Source organism: Eulemur rufifrons, chromosome 15 (genome assembly GCF_041146395.1).
Source record: "Eulemur rufifrons isolate Redbay chromosome 15, OSU_ERuf_1, whole genome shotgun sequence".
In the NCBI taxonomy this organism is placed as follows: domain Eukaryota; kingdom Metazoa; phylum Chordata; class Mammalia; order Primates; family Lemuridae; genus Eulemur; species Eulemur rufifrons.
In genome coordinates this window covers 55,538,529-55,557,451 of record NC_090997.1, presented here as the reverse complement: position 1 = coordinate 55,557,451, position 18,923 = coordinate 55,538,529, and the positions used below count along the sequence as shown (strand labels likewise).

The following is an 18,923-nucleotide window of genomic DNA, read 5'->3' as shown; positions in this document are numbered from 1 at the left end:
TGGGGTAGGGGGACACAAACATTTAGTTTATAGCAGCTTCTTTAATGTCACCAAAACCTCAAATAAAAATATATTTGTTCAGAAGTTGGTAAAATTATGAACAAATTAAGAATTGCTGAGATTAAGAGTTTTTTTTTTTTAATGGGGAAGGTAGTAGTGAAGAATTGGGGGAATGTATTAGTTTTCAATTGCTGTGTAACAAAGTATCATAAATTGAGCAGCTTAAGGCAACACTCATTTATTAGCTCACAGTCTGTAGGTCAGAAATATGGGCAAGCACAACAGGGTTTTCTGCTCAGGACCTCACAAAACAATCCTCAAGGTATTGGCAAGGCTGGGCTCTTCTCTGGAAGGCTCTAGGGAAAAATCTGCTTCTAAGCTTATTTGGGTTATTGGTCAAATTCAGTTCCTTGTGGTTGTAAGACAATGGGGGATTCTCTGTGCTCCTGAAGCCTGTCCTCGTTCCTTGGCATGTGGCTACCTCCATCTTCAAGCCAGCAATGGCACACAAAATGTCCCTCATGCTTTGAATCTCTGACTTCCTCTTCTGTCACCAGCCAGAGAAAACTCTCTGATTTTAAAGGGCTCACCTGATTGTGTCAGGCCCACCAAAATCTCCAATCTTAAGGTCAACCGACTTGGGACTTTAATTACATCTACAAAATTCTTTCATAGCAGTATGTAGATTAGTGTTAGTCTGAATAGCCACAGAATGGAGGTTAGAAAGGGCATATTCAGAATTCTACCTATCACAGGGAGTTTAAAACACCACCATTTTTGTAATTCACTGAATCAGGCCCTGGATCTCTGTACTTCCACTCACAGAGATTGAGAAATGCTGTCGGCTTAGAAAACTTGATAGGGGTTGTGCTTTTATTACCATATTAACATAACTGGTCACACAACTGGTAAGAGAAGTGTCAGGTCTCAAATACGTCTGTTGGCCTGTGGATGCCAAGCTCTTAGATCCCTGAAATCATGTCTTGGTATAGTCTTTTCATGGAACTTTATTGAAAGTTAAGGCTCATGGTTGCTGTATAGGAACTATGGGGTAAAGATTATCTGCTGTGTTTTGTATGTTACATCTTTTAACACGTGCTTGAGTAACAATGCCTTGAGCCACCTAATGGGAGCTGAAAGCCTGTGGACATTCCTGCTTGGGAAGAATTACTATGTTCAGATCTAGATGTAAACTATTGGCTCAGAATGCCAAATGATTATTTTTCTACACATAAACGGCATGAGAAATATTTAACGCATTATACTGGGCATCAGTTTCAGGTAGCTTGTCACCTCCTAGTTGTTAAGGACTGGGAGTGGTGAAGAACTGGACCCTGGAGCCAGGTTCCTTATATTCATATTCCAGCTTTGCCTCAAACTTGCACCATGACCTTAGGCAAGTTACTTCTTCAGGTCTCCATTTCCCCATCTGTCAAATGGGGATAATAACAGAACCTACCTCAAAGGATCTAGAACAACATCTGGCACATAGCAAGGACTCAGAATGCGTGAGCTGAAATCTTCTTATCATAAAGTGTAGGAAGCTTAATTCAGTTTTATTTTATGGTTCCATTTTTGTCAACATTATGAAGGTAGCTTATTCTTCCTGCCGGAAAGTGATTGAAATAATCTCCTAGACAGAAATAAAGTAAAAATTTCTACAAAAAGCAATTTGTGCTCTTTTGTTGAAGGACACATTCCACACCCCACACATACATTGATAACTGTAGCTTCTCAAGAAGAAACATAATTCCAGAGTTAACTCTTACAGGGTAGTACCATGGGAGAAATAATTTGCTGTGTATTTCAATAACCTGAAAGACACAGGTCACTTCTAGATTTGAATCACATAATTACATTTTCCTCCTATTCTAACAGGTGTACATTTTGTAATACTTGTAGTGAGTTAGTATTTAATATAAAGATTATTATTCTTTAAAATGATACTTTCAATTTAATTGATTCTCAGGATCTTCTGCAAAATATTGAGAATCCCAGAATTACTTTTTCAATGAGAACTGTGAGATAGAGAAATTGTGAGGAAGATTATGTTCTTGATTGGTAACACAATGGTGTTATCAGGTTACGTATAATAATCCCAACACTATTATTCTTTTCCTTTCTCAGGACTCTCAGAAAAAAAAATTAAGAGAAGCTGAGATGAAATCTAGGAGAAATAAGTAGCAAGATTATTATAAAATATAGAACTTAATGCTGCTTTAGGGCTTTGGTTTTACCTTTTTATTGCAAAGGCTATTCTGTTTTGAGTCCAGTAAAAGGAGAATGTAAAATATATACACGGGTTTTGAAAGTTTTGTAGAAAGGATGTCTTACAGTCTTAAAAAGATATTTGATGTATCATGTACCTAATATTTGTAGATTCATATATAATAATTAATGAAATAGCTGAAAATTATTGAGCACCTACTATATGCTCTCTTATTTAAAGCTCACATATATTAGATCATGTATATACCATTGCTTTGATAGACTGCAAAGACATTGCTTCCTTTTTCTGACTTTAAATCCCAAGTAACACTCCTACTAATGCCCTTTGTGTCAAGGGTGACTGGTAAGAATGAGAGTGTCTTATTGCCACAGAACCTGTAGTACTTTCTAGAATCCATGTTCTCTTTTTTCTGGCATGCTGTAAGGCTACATTTTCTAGCCCCTTAGCATCCAGGTGGGGCCATATGATTAAATCCTGGCAAATAAAATGTGGTAAAAGTAACGCAAGCCACTTTTAGTTTTGGTCCCTGTATCCCCTACATTTTCCTGTGCTTGCTTTCTGTGGACTGGGTGCAGAGGATCCAGAGATGGACCTCAAGGCCATAGGATATGGAGAAACTACTAGATAGGTGAACCCTGGGTTCCACACTGGTACATAGAACTTCCATAGTGTGTCCTTTGACTTGGAGGAGAAATAGTTTTGTTGTGTTAAGCTCATTGAAATTTTGGAGTTGTTTGTTATACCAGCTAATGTTACTTACCCCTACCTAAAACAGTTAATATAAGTGCTTATTTACTAATACACTATTGATTCAAAATAGTAAGAGTAGCTAACATGTATTGCCTATTAATTATGTGCCAAGGACTAAAACATAGAGAGGTTAAGTTACTTGACCAAGGCCACCAGATAATGAATGATAGAACAAGAATTGAAAAATGATCAGAATGACATTGGAGTTCATGTACGTAGCCATTTTACTTTGATATTTATCTATAAAATATAGCATGTTATTATTATTTTTGCATTATCGAAGCAAATCGTGGGAAGAAGTTAGCTTCAGCTAAAGTTTTTACCCTAATCATCATTTAAAAAAAATCTTGTGGTAAGTAACTACAAGTAACTAATTTTCATAGCTGAAAACCTTAGTCCTTAGATCACTGAGTAATTATTGCAGCATTTATAACAATGTAAATAGATATGCATCATCTTTATAGCTTTCTTTCCCAGCTGGGACAGAATGTTTCAACTGAGACATATCATATCAGGTCTACCCACGTTTTTGTTTTTGATTTGGCAGGATTACTTTTTATTACCATTAGTCTACATCTTCCACATTTCTCTCTGCACTCCAGCTGTCAAAGGAGAATGGCCCTTGAAATCCCAAGATCCTAGTGGTGGTCGTAGGGGTGGTCTGTGTGAATTTGAGTGGGTGGGGGCTGGGAGAAAGGCCAGAGAAGAAGTAGCCATTCTACAGACAAAAATGCAGCCCTCTACAGTTTTATCCTGTGGAATCTGTTGTTTATATTTATTGTTCGTTAAGCCTCCTGAAGATCATTACTTGCCTCCTAAGTAAGATATATCCACTAAAATGCCAATGACCTTAAGGAATTTTAAATATGACTATACGTGGTCCTGTAGAAAAACCATCTTTAAAGTGTGTAAAAAAAAAAAAAGTTTTTTTTTTCTTTAAAAAACTAAATTAGAAACAAAAAAGATCTGAAAACTCTGGAACCTATACATGTAGAAATAGTTTTTTGAGGACCATATGTTCTTCTTTGTAAAACAAATGTGTCGAAAGAGCAAATATCTGCAAAAATCAACTACAAAGAATACCATGCAAGTTAATGCATATCAAGCCATTCAGTCATGAGAAAAATTTGGAGTATCCAGCAGTGGGTCCATCCAGATCTTCTTTCGGCAGTGGTGATAAAATCCCAGATGCTGTGCCAGCCGTGTGCGGGGAGGCTCCAGGAAGGAGGCACCCCTGGGATGTGTGTGCATGGGGAGAAGAGCAAGACCCAGCTCAGCCCCACCATTTGAAAGCTTTGCACAGCCTGTTTGGAATGCTAATGGGTTATGCTTTCTGCTTGTAGAGAAGTTTGATTTTTCTGCAAAGCATTAAATCCCCCCTCTGCTTCCCCCGCCCCCCGCCATCTTTCCAGTAGTAATTCTATCAAATTCTAGCAATTGACTCTGTCTGGACTGAATTTTACATTCTACCTTGGAGAATGTATGCCACAATCCTTAGGAACATAAAAAGGTGTAATAAGGAAAGCAGGCCGAGTTGAAAAGGAGTAAAATGGGAAAGTACTCAAAGGGTTACTGAAGAAGAGGAAGGAAGGAAGAGAGAGGGAGGGCAATGTGGAGCTAGTTAATGTGAGTGTTATCTGTGCAAGGCTGCAACTTGGAGTTCCTGCACACACACAATGGACCTTTGCCTAATAATATGGCAATGTCAATATTAGCTGTGGTTTTGACTTCAGTTATAATATATTAATTTATATATAGAACACATATTGCAAACAGTGAAAGCTGGTTTTTAATCTGACAGACCATCAAAGGGAATGTGTTAACTATCAATTTCACACATCTTAGCCAAATGATAAATGGTGCTAAGTGATGTTGCTCCTGTAGCAAAATGAGACACTCCCACACCATTAAGGGGAAAAAATAAGTTTATTCCATTTAATCCACCAAATGTGATTTTTTTGCATTCATATCTTTGAGAACTGGCAATCCACATGTAGCATATATGATAACCAGAGTGTTTTATTAACTAAGACATTGTATTTCTGCTAAGGCTGTGAATAATTTATATTCAGTGAACTCTGAGTTTCCCTAACTCATATTCCTTCTCGTCTTGAAGTGGAGCTTTTCAAAGTACTCAGTGGCAGTGTCTGGGCACGATGTTGAGGCTCATTTGCTAAGGACAAGAGAGGGAAAAAGTATTTTAGGGGTCCCCTCTGTGCATTCTTCTCTCTCATGTTCCAGTCAGGCCCTTCCCTTAGGTAGCCCTGTGATAATCATACGCAGGTTTCTGCTCTCACTGGATGCTTCTGTTCAGCCCTACAGAACTCCCCTTGAGTTTGTTTCCAGCTCTAACTTCTCCTAGTCTCTGAACTTTTGTTTTCTCATCCCAGCTGTTGGAACTTTTGTTGCCCTCACAGTTCCATACACAGGACTGTATAACTAAGAGTAGATGCACCTCTTTGAAAACCATTGTATTAATTGACAGCTCATGTGCTCTTTGAGAGCAATGTGAGGCCATCCATAAGAGAGCCCACCCGGTCACCTGGAAGTATGTCCATAGGTAGCAACAGTGACTTTGAAAGACACAGAGAACCTCACTGGTACTGCTTTAGAACTACGAGAACTTCTCTCCCTTCCAACCAAAACTAAATGAAAACTGATACTCCAGTACCTACTAAATGCTGAACGTTAAAAGGATGGTACAATATCAGACCGGACTGGCACACATAACAATTCTCTCCCATATGCCCCTGGTTTGGGAAATCTCTGCATCCTACAGTGTCTGTCAGACCTGGCACCAAGCTGCTATCACACAACTGAAACATTTTATTTTTCATGACAATTTTATATCACTTCCAGACTTTAAAACTTTTTCCATTTTACTGAAAATTCTTGGTTTACTTGTTGGCAGATCAAACGCTGTTCTTAAGTGCACATATTTTAAAATTAACTGTCCTTTAACTCCAGTGAAAAAAAGCTGGTTGAAAAGCTTTTTACCCCAACACAAACTCTTTTAATTCTTCCTCAATTCTTATGAACCAAGGAAAAAATTTAATTTCCAGGACCTGTGGATTGAGTGTCTCTCTGCATGTGGTGTAGAGCATGTGTGTTTAACTGCCTTGCGAGGCAATAATTTTCAGTCTTGAGTTGCTGGTGAATTTTGCATGTTTTGTACCCTTAGCTAGTGCACTGATTTAAATTTCATTTTTAAGTTTGAGTGTGTTTATCTTATCTCATGAGGAAGGTATTACCTACCTACATTGAGGAAAGAGTCATACGTGACTATGCAACTCCATGCTGCCTCAGTTCAGCTCTCTCCTGGACTCTGGATTAGACGGGCTGATTACCCCGAGGGTTTCAGTGAGATTCCTTTGGTTGAAAAGCTGGCTCTACCATTTTCTAACTGTGTGCCCTTTGAAAATTTACTTAACTTCTCTAAGCCTCAGTTGCATGGTTTGTAAAATAGAGATGAAATTAATACCTTATCATAGGGTTGTTGGATTATTGAGTTACTACACACAAAAAGCTTAGAAGACTATATCAGAAAATGTTGGCAATTTATCTGAAAGATAATCTTAAAAGCATTTTCTTTACTGAAAAATTAGTTCATGTCATCAGACTAGAATGGAAAAATCTCTCGTTGTATCTCCCCTGAAGTGATAGTATGATATTCCACAAACCTCTGAAATGAGATTATGATATTCCACAAATCACTAGTAATTTTATCCTCAGGCTTTTCCATTATTAGTGTTAGTAATGGCATTTGACAATTTTCCTACATCTAAGGGACTATAAGCCTGTCTGTTTTCTGGAAAAAAATAAAATGGTAAACTGCAGCTTTGACACCTGCAGCGGATGTTTGCAAAGCATCTCCTCAATCCGTAGGCTATCTCTGGTTCTTTGGGAACTACCCCTTAGTCCACAGGATGGGACCTTGGAGGTCATCTTTGTGTGCTTTTACCTGTCCCTTTGGCCAACATTGTCAATATACCTGACCTAAGATAGTCCAATCACAATCTTTCAATAATTTGGCTTTGAGATTAGACTTCTAGTTACTGGAACTGGAACTGGTAACATGTAGACCTGGGAGCCATGGGTGCAGAGAAGTAGAAAGGAATGGAGAAGCCAAGATGCAGTTCGGAGAGATTTGAAAACAGCTGACCTCCAGGGTTCCTCATGGCATGGCAGTCCCGGTTTCATTCTTGCCCTTTAGTTTCATGAAGCATTCTCCATCTAGATAATTAATTCTTCTGTTTTTACATAAAGTAGCTGAATAGCAACCAAGAACCTTAGAGATTCCTGGATCTCAATAGTGATGATCTCAAATCAAGTGCATAAATCCATTGCCACCACCCACAGGCCCCCAACACTCCCCTGTGGCCTTCTGTCATTCTGTTGCTGTTTGGTCTTTGTGCAGTGGAACTTGATCTCCATATGTGTTTCAAACTGTTATTATTTTTTTTTTTTAACACTTGGGACACAGAACATTTCATCTGGCTTAGTTATGTAAATTTAGAATTAGCTTAATTTTATAATTGTGCTGAATGTTTAAAAAGTAATTGATTAATTCATCTTTTATAACTCAGGTTTTGAGAGGTACCCAAAACTTGGTGAAGAGTATTTGAAATAGTTTGTGCTAACTCGAGTTTAAGAAAGAAATTGTATAATGTTTCTGGTATCAGTTGAGGGTGAACTTCAGAGAAGAGGAAGCACTACTTGAGGATGATGTGATCTATAGCAGTTTCCCAAAGTGTGTTCCTTAGAACACTTTTATTCAAGGATGTTAATGATGTAAACAAATGAAGGCGTTCCATGTTCAAATATGCTGTGAAATGCTGAATTTAAACAGAGATAAGCTCTTTTCTTTATTGAAGGGTTTTTTTTTTAGAAGAGATTTTATGATAATATACATGTGTTTCCCTAATCCATTATAGTTGTAGTAATTCCTAAACTAATTGATCATGAATCTTTTCTTTTTTTCTGTAGAGAACATCCTTTGAGACTAGTGCTCCACAGAGCATGTTCTGTGTGCACTGTCTGAAGGGAAGTACTTGGAGAATGTTGGTGTTGCCTGGTGCTGCTAGGCTCGCCCTGCTCTCTTACTGATTATATATGGCTTTTTTTCATTTATAAATGATGTCAAAAGTCCTTTGAAATTGTAGGTACTTTTTTGTTGTTGTTGTTAAACAGATCATCTTTTAGGTGACATTGGCAATAAAAAAAAATCATAATACTAATGACACTAAAAGAAAACTGTTCCTCTATTGAGTGTCCCGCAGTTCAATTCAATTCTCACACTATCTCGTGGAGTTGGTATCAGGTCTCACAAGTGACAGGGCTCGATCCCACAAGACTGCACCCCCACTGCAGATGCCAGTTACAAGCCCCAGGTTACCACCTGGATTTTTGGTCAACCGGCTATAAATCGGGGGGTTCACGTGACTCTCTTCTCAGATTTGATAATTTGCTAGAATGGCTCACAGAACTCAGGAAGACACTTTATTTATATGTATCCATTTATTATAAAGGATGAAACTCAGAAAGAGCCAAATGAAAGAGATGCATAGGGCAAGGCACGGGAGACGGATGTGTATGCGCAGAGCTTCCGTGCCCTCTCCAGGGAGCCACTATCCTAGCACCTCCATGTGTCAGCCAACCAGGAGTTCAACAAATCTTGTTATTCAAGAGGTTTTATAGAGCTTAATCTCCAGGTCCCTCTCTCCTTACAGGAGGTTGGTGGATGGGAATGAGAGTTCTGATCCTAATCAATTGGTCTTTCAGATGACCAGCCCTATCCTGAGGCTATGCAGGGTTCCTGCCCTAAGTCACCGCATTAGCATAAACTCAGGTGTGATCACAAGGTGCTCTTTATGAGTAACAACAGCCACTCCTATCACTCAGAAAATTCCAAGGATTTTAGAAACTTTGTGCCAGGAACTCAAAGACAAAGACTAAATATATTTTTGTGTTATACCACAGGCACATAGATTACCCTTATTAGATTTCAAACTCCTTGAAGTGTCTTATTCATCTTTGGATCTCTACAACAGGGCCAGTTGATGCCAGTGATACTGGTTGAATTGAATTATTAACTTACTAAACAGAGTTAAATATTTTTCATTCTTTCAGTGATTAGTAGTTAGGCAGCTATGTATTTCTTTTTCCAACAGACTTCTTTGAAGTATTTATTGCAATGCAAGAAAGCTATTATTAAACTGGCTCCATCAAGTGCAACATTTAAATTCTCAGGAATGATTTGCCAGCAAGTGCTTTACTCATTCACAAATTCTTTCACATTTAGTGAAATATCCATTATACTTTTGCTAAAAGAAAGAATGATAAACCTTTATTAGTTAGAGAAATCAAGACTTTGTTATTGCACTCATAAGTGGGTCTTAAGTAACAGACTATCAATACCACAATTCAATAAAATTGTATGAGAATGTGATGCAGAACATTCACTGTAAGAGTTTATTGTTCCTTATATCATTGATGGAATTGAGTCTGGCAGTGTGAAAACAAGCCGGGCAAAGTTAAGATGCTTTAGATTACATGAGTATTCATACTCATAATGCATATAACATACACATTGCATTTTAATTTATGGGCTTAAGGGAACAGTGATTAAGTAGGAGAGAGAAGAGCTTTTTAAACACCTTCTGGGGAGTGATTTCTATTCTTTGCTGTCACATCTCCAATTATTCTTTCTCTTCAAATACTTATTCTCTTTCTTTGAGTTCTCCGGGTACAGGTGGCTGCCATTTGTAGAGCTATCAATTTTGCTGCCCCTTTTAAGGCAGCTATTATTTATGCTAGTTCCTGCTTATCCTTCTTTTGATTCATTTAGACAAGAACAGCTACAAAACATTTTAAACAGCTTGAAAAAAAGGTTAACTTTAAGGATCACGTGCTATCATGCATAGCCTCCAAATAAAATGTTTAAGTTCGCTCCAGCACCACTCTCAGGGATTGTGACTTCAACATGCTTTTAATTTGAGCCACTCTTTTAGATGCCAGAAATGTGAGGCTCAGCACCACCGGGCAGGGGAACGGCCAGCAAGGCTATGCTGCGTGGTGGCAGAAAACATAAGCTCTGTCAGAGAAAAGTTTTTCCCCTCTTTGCAAGTGTGAAACTCGTGTCATTAGGAATGGTTGTTTTCCTTCTGTTACTTGCTGTTGCATATTTTACTTTTCCAAATCATTTGCTTTAAAGTTTGTATGCTAGAATTAAAGGCAGGTTTTGTAGTCTGGTAAACCATAAATTACCACTCCTTGACTTGGTACTGAAAGAGATTACTTAGTCATTCACAATTTTCCATGGGATGTTCTCCAGATGTGTGCCATCTGAAGTCTTCTGACTTCTTTCTCCAGTGGGCTAAGCTGGCCTCTTGTTGAGGAAACAAAGAACTGGAAAATATATACATCAATGTTAAAACATGCAGGTCCTCAGACAACGTTAAGATGCCTTCACACTTTCACTGAGTCCATTTGCCTTTCCTAACAATGCCCCTACTGTGGTGAGCAAGTGCCACCGCTGTACTTACTCTCCTTTATGTATAATTTTATGCTAATCCTTGAATTGTTCAAGGCAACTTTAAGAGTCAGCTGTCTTTCTCTGTCTTTTGAGGTATCAAATAATGTTACAACTTGGAAATCCCATAGATGTGGGCAATTGTGTCTTTAAACAATTCTGGCCCATTGGGTTTTCTAACATGTTGTGTGTTAAGGATGTGGTTCTTTACAGTTCATCCTGGAATACTGCGGGGATTCTCAGTTTCAAAGTGGCCCAAAGGAGATGGCCATTAAGACAATGTTGCCTCTAATCCAATTTCCCATAATCTCAAACTCTATGCAAAAGCAAATGTTGAACCTGGAGCTGAACCCAGGCTTTTGAATACCAAACCAAGACCCATAATGTATTATCTTAACTATTTTGGGGGGAGGCTGATTGTTTGCAAAATATCTTTGGGTTGCCATTAGTTTGGGTTTAATCCTTTAGAAATATTCAGCGCTCAGGCCTATTCAAGCGCTCCGAGAACCGGCTCATCGCAGCAGCTTGGCTTGGCCTGCGTGATTGCTTGTGTACTTAGACTCCACTTATTTTGTTCAGGTTCACGATCAGGCGAGACAGCGCTGTCAATTCAAAAAGACATTCTTTTTTCAAACTATTGATCTCCATTGCTCCTGCAAATCCTTTAGTATTGGCTCTCAGGATTACTATAATGCTATAATCATTCTGTTAAGGATTCAGATTTGTGGTGGGCTAAAAGAGGGGAACATCAAAAGGATTGAAATGCCCTTGAAGCAATCAATTTTTGTTCATCAAATACAAATGCTGAGAGGCTGCTTTCGGCTAATAATTTATAACTGAATTAATGACACATGGCTTCCTTCAGTCTTTTTTTCTTGGATCATTTCCCCACTCCTCTTAAATGATCTGATTTTATATTCTGGGGAGTGAATTTGAATTGCATAGTGTTCTAAACAAGAAGAATGCTTTGGGAAGTAAAGCTGTTTCACTAGCTTTCAAACTGCAGTGGAAATCTTTTTTCTCTCTTTGAGCTCTAAAGGAAGGTAAATCCTGACATCATATCTATTCTATTTCCCCTGGTAACAAAAAATGCAGTTGTGGTTTATGTGTGGGTAACATTCTAGTTCCGCTTCCACCAGAAAAAATTTCTGTTAAAATCGTGAATGTTCTGATGTGACTCAATTACTTTTACACAAAACAGTTCCAACAAACCTAAGTTTATTAATAATATATAATAATAAAATGATCTTATAGCCAGGGCAGATTTTACTTTGGTGTTAATAAATATAATTTATAGGTCTCTTTTAATGTAATAATTAAACTGCTGAAAATTTCAAAAGCCATAAAGGCTTTTAAGTTATTTTCATTTGCATTTTTCTGTCATCCTTTTCTGTTTCTCTAAGTGAGAATGTCAATGTTTATATTTTGGGCTATGAGGAAAACTTCCAATGGGAGCATTGAATGTCTGCACACTTCCACTGTGTCCAGCCAGCTTCAGAATTAATCAAGACACATAAGAAGAAAGTTCTAAATGGGATATGAGTGTGACTGAAGAGTAGAATGCAGATGAGTATATAGAAGCCCCCCAAACTTTATGAATTTTGTCCCTCTTATGTAGAAATTTTTATTATTTAGAAAGAAACTGAGTTGAAAATTTCTTAAAATTTTAATAAACTAAAAGTTAAAATTTATAGTGTAAACAAAATTGTGGAGGAGTAAATTAGTTGAGAAAAATGGTTTTTGAATATTTTTATATATATATATATATATATTTTTTTTTTTTTTTTTGAGACAGAGTCTCACTCTGTTCTCCAGGATAGAGTGCCATGACATCCATCTATCTCACAGCAAACTCAAACTCCTGGGCTCAAGCAATCCTCCTGCCTCAGCCTCCCAAGTAGCTGCGACTACAGGCATGCACCACCACGCCTGGCTAATTTTTTCTATTTTTAGTAGAGATGGGTTCTAGCTCTTGCTCAGGCTGGTCTCGAACTCCTGACCTCAAGTGATTCTCCCGTCTCAGCCTCCCAGAGTGCTAGGATTACAGGTGTGAGCCACCATACCCATCCTGAATATTAATATTTTAGAAGCATTTATTGATGTGTAAAAATCAAGTCCCTAATTTTTATATCAATATCTGTTTATTTTTGCCTAATTTTGTCAACAGTTAATTTTTTTATATATTAGTATAAGTTATTATCATATTTGCAAATAACAAAACTGGTAGAGGGGATAAAGGTTGATTAATGGGTACAAATATACAGTTTATTAGAAGTAATAAGACCTAGTGTTTGATAGATCAGTAGGATGACTAGAGTTTACAATGATCTATTGCATATTTCAAAATAGCTAGAAGAGAACAATTTGAATGTTTCTACTTGTCTAGAAAAGACAAGTATCTTATGTGATGAATATCCCAATTATACTGATTTGATCTTTATAAATTATATGAATGTATTAAATTATCACATGCATCCCCAAAATATGTACATCTGTTATGTATCAATAAAAATTATTAAAAAATGATGTTTAAAAATAGACCTCAATGAAGACTTACTATTAGTAACTCACAGTATCTTTTACCCTCATTTCATCCCAATTTTGGTTCAAATGAGTGGCAACAAATACTGAATGCCTTCTCTACCATTCATTGTTGAGTTTCCAGTGCCCAGCACTGAGCCTGAATGTGGTAGGCATTCAGAAAACATGTGTTCACAGAACGAAAACCATGCTCTATGTATATCTTGCATGTGAATCAAGACATTGCAAGATTTTAGGTGAAAGTAATATTTTGGATTTCCTGGTCACACAGATGCTAAAAGAGAACGATCTCTAAATGTTCTGCAGGTGTTGGTATGTCTCGGTTTTCTCATAAGAGTGGATGAACGGGTACAGAGGTACAGCTATGTCAGCTTTGCCTTTGGCCAAGAGGGAAACCAAAGGCTGAAGAATGCCCTCTGGAGCAGCACGAGAAAGGAAATTCCAAGTTGTGCTTTTTGGACTTTAATGAAAGTCATTTTACTTGAGGAGAGTATTTTTAACTTTTCAAAGTTTGTGTGTGATGTGCCCGTACCTGCTGCTGCCAATTTCACATTCTTTTAAAGACCGTCTCGATGACCCAGTTTCAAAATTTTGCATTGTCTGAGTCAAAATCCATTTTCAAATATGTTTAAATGAACACTGATATTCGTACTTGTATTTTCTACAAGTTACTTTTCCAAAGCTATGAAGCTTTTTTTTTTTTTTAAATTTCCCATAGTTTTTCACACTGTTGGAAGACAGTCACATCTTTAGTTTCTTTGCTTGCTTGAGTTTCTCAGTGTTGTCTGCCTTAATCTTTGTAAACTCAGATCTATCTAGGACCACGGCAGAATGTTTGTTATCCCTGATGTCATGCAATATTTATCTAGGTGCAGCAGTAATACTGTTGGTATTTGGAAATAAATACCAAGCCACTTGTTTTAAATACCCCTGGCAATTTATGCAGGTGTTGAGGGTAAGAGAGAGCTTCCTATCTTGGAATAACTGAGTTATCATCTTTTAAACAGAGACTGTGTTTGCTACTAATGGCACTTAGGAGTTTAGTACATGCAGGTGTGAGAGAAAGAGCACGTATTTGTGCAAGTGTGTGTGTGCATGTGTGTGTATGTGAGAGAGAGCGAGAGCGAGAGAGATTGAGATTGACTCTGCCGCCTGTCCTGGGGTCAGACAGAATACTAAACGGCAACAACACATATAGATTAACTACCTGTTAGAAACTGGCACCAATAAGGAGTGATGTTTTTCTTCCTCTAAAGTAAGAACCATTGCTTCATTTTTCATGCGCTTCAAGTACCCATGCAACCCACTAGAATAGAAGAAAAACATACATGTGAGCTATATACATTTTAGCTACAAGAAGAAATCTATTTTCTATCTATCTATCATCTATCATCTATGTATATTTATTTTCCCTGCAGAGGGAGAAAACTGTTAAGGATGACTTTTGATGAAACGTAGTTTCACAAAATAACACTGACTCTGTCATCCTAATATAGTTGCAGAGGGTGGATGGTGTTGGAAAAAATATCCTGTGAGCCACTGGATATCAAGCCTCAACTTCCTGGTCTACTGGACCCTAGTATCTGACCCCAGAGTCTTGCAAGCTACAGGTGCCCTCTAGATCCAGTACATTTAAGAGCATTGTGGTATAATTATAAATAGTAAATAAAATGTGATACATTTTAAATGAAAGTCTAATGTGACTTAAGTGGAACTGAACAATCTGTTAAACTGCATAGACCTCATGTGCTTGGTTCATTTATGGCGAACACTGTGTTGCTCTGTTTTTTGTACATTTATTTAATTAGGGTAGAGAGGAGAGGGGAAACTAAAAGTACTTTTTCTTTTCTAGTTTGAAGATTTTCTCCCCTTCAATAGTTGCAAACAGAATTCTATTCAGGAAAATAAAACTATTTCCTTCCAATATTGAAATTTTTGATCTTTATTATTTTTATTGTGTCTTTCTCAGTAAGAAGGGAAAAAGGATTGGATTTTGCTGATTAATCCAAAGAAAGTTTAATAACATTTCACTTCGTAAAATCAGTGTGTAGGGTCTTTCAAGTTGCAAGGAACAAAAACATATTCTGGGACCTCAGGTGATGGGGTTTTTCCAAGGGTCCATGGGAAAGTGAGGACACAGGAAGCAGCCTCAGGATTGAAGAGCCAGACCTCAGCGAGGACGGGAACAGTTCCCAGGGTAACGTGGTAGCTCTGTCAGTTGCACAATCTTGTGACTCAGCCTGTCCCCTTCACTTTTCTGTCTGCTCTTTCTTTCTGTTTCACCAATGATTCCTTCACACTGTCTCCTGGGATCCTGATCAGCTGATGAGGTGCCATCCAGTGTGGTACACAGCTGTGGATATTGTTCCTCCTGCCAGAGTATTTAATGGGCTCTGGGGCTCCAAATCTAACCAGAGCTGGCCTGGCTGGCAAGGTCACAGGGAAGACAGCAAGCACAGCAGCCTCCACCATGGGAGAGCAAGTGTGAAAGTGCATCACAAATTACAAGTCTCTATATGCATTATGAAATACATATCTACTAGATATAGGTTCTACAATGTAGATTTTATCAAATATAATTAACAAATGGATATGAATATGAATATATTATTCATTAATATGTAAATAATAAATGTATATTATTGCATCCTATATAATACATATATATAATATAATACGTATTATACTACTCTGTTCTTTTTTTTTTGCATTCAGTTTTCAAACCATTTACTGCAGATTTGGCTTCAATTGCTCTTGTACACACTGACACCAACAACAGGCACCCCAGCCATTGATCTGCTTTGCAACACAGGGCTGTACAGTCAGAGACGGCATTCTCCAAGCCAAACTTTAAATAGATTTAAAAAAGTAATTTCTCATTTTACAGAAATGCTTGTTCAAAAAATATTTTCTTTTACTCTCTCGTCTCCTATGCTGAAGGATGTATAATGTTTTTTTTCCAAGCTATATCTGAACCCTCAAAATTGATTCCAAGCAGAAAATCTCTGTAAATTAAAATCAAAAATAGAAAAATTATACTTTTTATATATGTTTGTATATATTATATATTTTATATATTATATAACATATTCTTATATGATATATAATATACGTATAAATCCACTAGCATTTAAAAATCACATTAGAGATGAATTTTGCAATCCTACAGACTTCTCAGGAGCTTTATTCTCTTCATTCTGGGTGGGAGACACTAAATTGGAGTGAAGTTCCCATAGTGGCTGCCCAAGAACTGAAGATGGCTCTGTAGGGGGCTTCTGGCACACTTCAGTGTAACTTAACTTTCAGGGTTGCTGTAGGGCCACAGCTACAGAAAGCTGCATTTATGTTACTTACATGGTGAAGCAGTATTTGCTGTTGATGGCTTTGCAGTAGTTGGGGAAGAAACTGGTATAGTTATCTGGTTGAGAATATCTTTTGAACAGTGGGATCCTCTCTTAAATCCTTTTCTCGCTGAGCTGTGTTTAATTCAGGAAGCTCAGCTGCACATGGAGGATGGTACTCACGCTGAGTTGCTGGGCAGAAGTGCAGTCTGTCTGCTCATCCCCTGCAGGCACTGGCCAACTAACTTTCAACTCTTCATTATCCTTTTCTTTGTGGACACCTTTAACAATATTAGACATCCTAGTCTCCAAAACAAGTTCACCTGGCATTCTTGATGAACTTCCTGGAAAAGGAGGAAAATTTGAGGCAAGTCAAACTTTGGTGTTGAAACCTTTGCTCCAGCTGTTGAAGGATGGGGTCTTGGGATCTTGTCATCTTCTCGTTATCTTTGACCTCTGAAAGTTCTCCTGTCCCTATGATAGTCCCCATTCTGTTCCATCTGCAAAGTGGGAGTCTCCTTTGTAAGGTAATTTTGCTCCTGAGGCCCCGCTACTGTAGGATTATGCCATTCAGTTGGAAAGTTCCTTGAACTCTATCTGCTCAGCTGTCTACCCCCCAATGACACAGAACCCTCTGTTGAGTGTTCTGAACCATTGGATGACCTGAAATGAGGCTTTACATGATTTTTTGGAATGATCAATCTATATAGCAGCAGCATTTGTTTGATAAGATCCTGGTGAATTAAAGCCATTCATAAAAGTGGTGTTTCAAAGTAAGGTGCAGGATTTGGAGACCAAGACTGAGGCACAGTACTGTAGACTGACTACTGTTGGTGGGGATTATATCCAGGCTGCATAAAGACTGGTGAGGCATACTGTGCTTGAGTGTGAATGGGCTGACTATACATACTAGAATCCAGTATTGATAACCATTCTTAGCAAAAAATATGTTGATGGCTTTTATCCTTGCCATGATTGGCTTGCCCTGAAATGTTTTAACTTCTTAAGTATTTAAAAGCTTGATGTGCATGTGTGTCTGACTGGAAAGTGATATGCCAGTTGCTATTGTGTGCAAACTCACAGCTCATGACTGTGGGGTGGTTTTCATTTTTGAACAAAGCTTTCACTTCCTCTCTTGGTGTTGTTTCAAGCAATCTCTCTAAGAATCACAATACAACATTTATGACTTGATCTCTCACCTTTCTCACTCTTCACAGGAGAAGATCTCAACACTTTAAGAGTTAGATCAAGGTCTGTGGTCAGCTTTTTTATTTCTTCCATGTTGGCAACTGTCCAAATTGGGATGAATTGATCTCTATCCATTTGAGATATCAAGTAAAGATCCTTTGACAAATTTTCTCATGAGAAACACAATTCTAATTGTTGCTTCAGACATTCTTATAGGTCTTCTGTAGAAACTGCTGAAGTGCTTTCTCCAGAAACATCATATATTTAGTAACTCAGATCTTCTGGTCCTAAAATCATTCCATCAATTGATTCTTCAATGCCTGTAGTATTTCTTGTGGGTTCACAAGATGAAGAATACATTAGTTCATGCTCCTTACACATATCTTCTGACAGCTCTATGTTACCCTCAGTATGAGACACTGATGTGGCCGCTGTTTCATGTCAGGAGCTGTCAGTTCCATGAGTTACTGGGGTGGCATCAATACTTCCAGGAGGAATTTCTTGCCATGCTTTGGCATTAGAATTTAAACCAGTTCCTTTGGATGTTACCTGCTATTTACTATAGGAAACAGAAATCTCATGCTACTTAACCCCATAAATGCTCCACAAAAAGCAACTTATCTTCCTCCACTCAGCCCAATTGTTCCCACTGCCACGACTCCAACTCTACTCTGTGTTCCTGAATGTAATCACAGAGTTAAGTGTGCCTGGCTCATAAAAGCATTCAATATGTGTTGCTATAACTTGCAGAGATGTCTATGACATGCTACTGATCATGCTCATGCCTCTCTAAGAACAAAGAAATGCCCCAGATGTTAGTGGCACAGGAGTTCACACTTTTCCACCCCTGTAGAATTGTTGTAGGGCTCAAATCAGTTATTCTATGTGAAAATGGTTTGGAAAGTGTTAACTAGTACTATATGCATCTAATTGTTATTAGATACATATTCAAAGCAAGATTTGGAAAAATTGTAAAAGAAGAAAAGTCAGACTTTGGAAAATTTGTGTCCATGTTTTGGAAATGGTGCTGAAGTTTTGGAAAGCTTACCCTATAAATACCTGGATAGTATGAATAGCTCCACCATCTGAATGCATTTAAATATATCAGCATGTTGCTTATCTCAATAGCTAAGAGTAAATAATGTATTTGTTCTTGTAAATTGAAATCCTTTATCCAGGCAGGAGCAGAGGACTAAATCCTATTTCTACTGGACAGAGTGAGAACTTTCTAGAGTTAAAAGGTGTGGTCAGAATGGAGAGGAGTAAAATAGAGGCAGGAAATGATTCAGGGTGGGTGCACGGGGGCGGGGGGCAGTTGGGCATAAATTAGAGAGGGTTTTTG

The 18,923-nt window shown here is 37.9% G+C and overlaps 1 pseudogene; it reads right to left on the bottom strand.

The window, feature by feature from the left end:
* Positions 1–17,095: 17,095 nt before the first annotated feature.
* On the bottom strand, positions 17,096–18,127 carry LOC138395455 (la-related protein 4 pseudogene; annotated as a pseudogene).
* Positions 18,128–18,923: the final 796 nt, after the last annotated feature.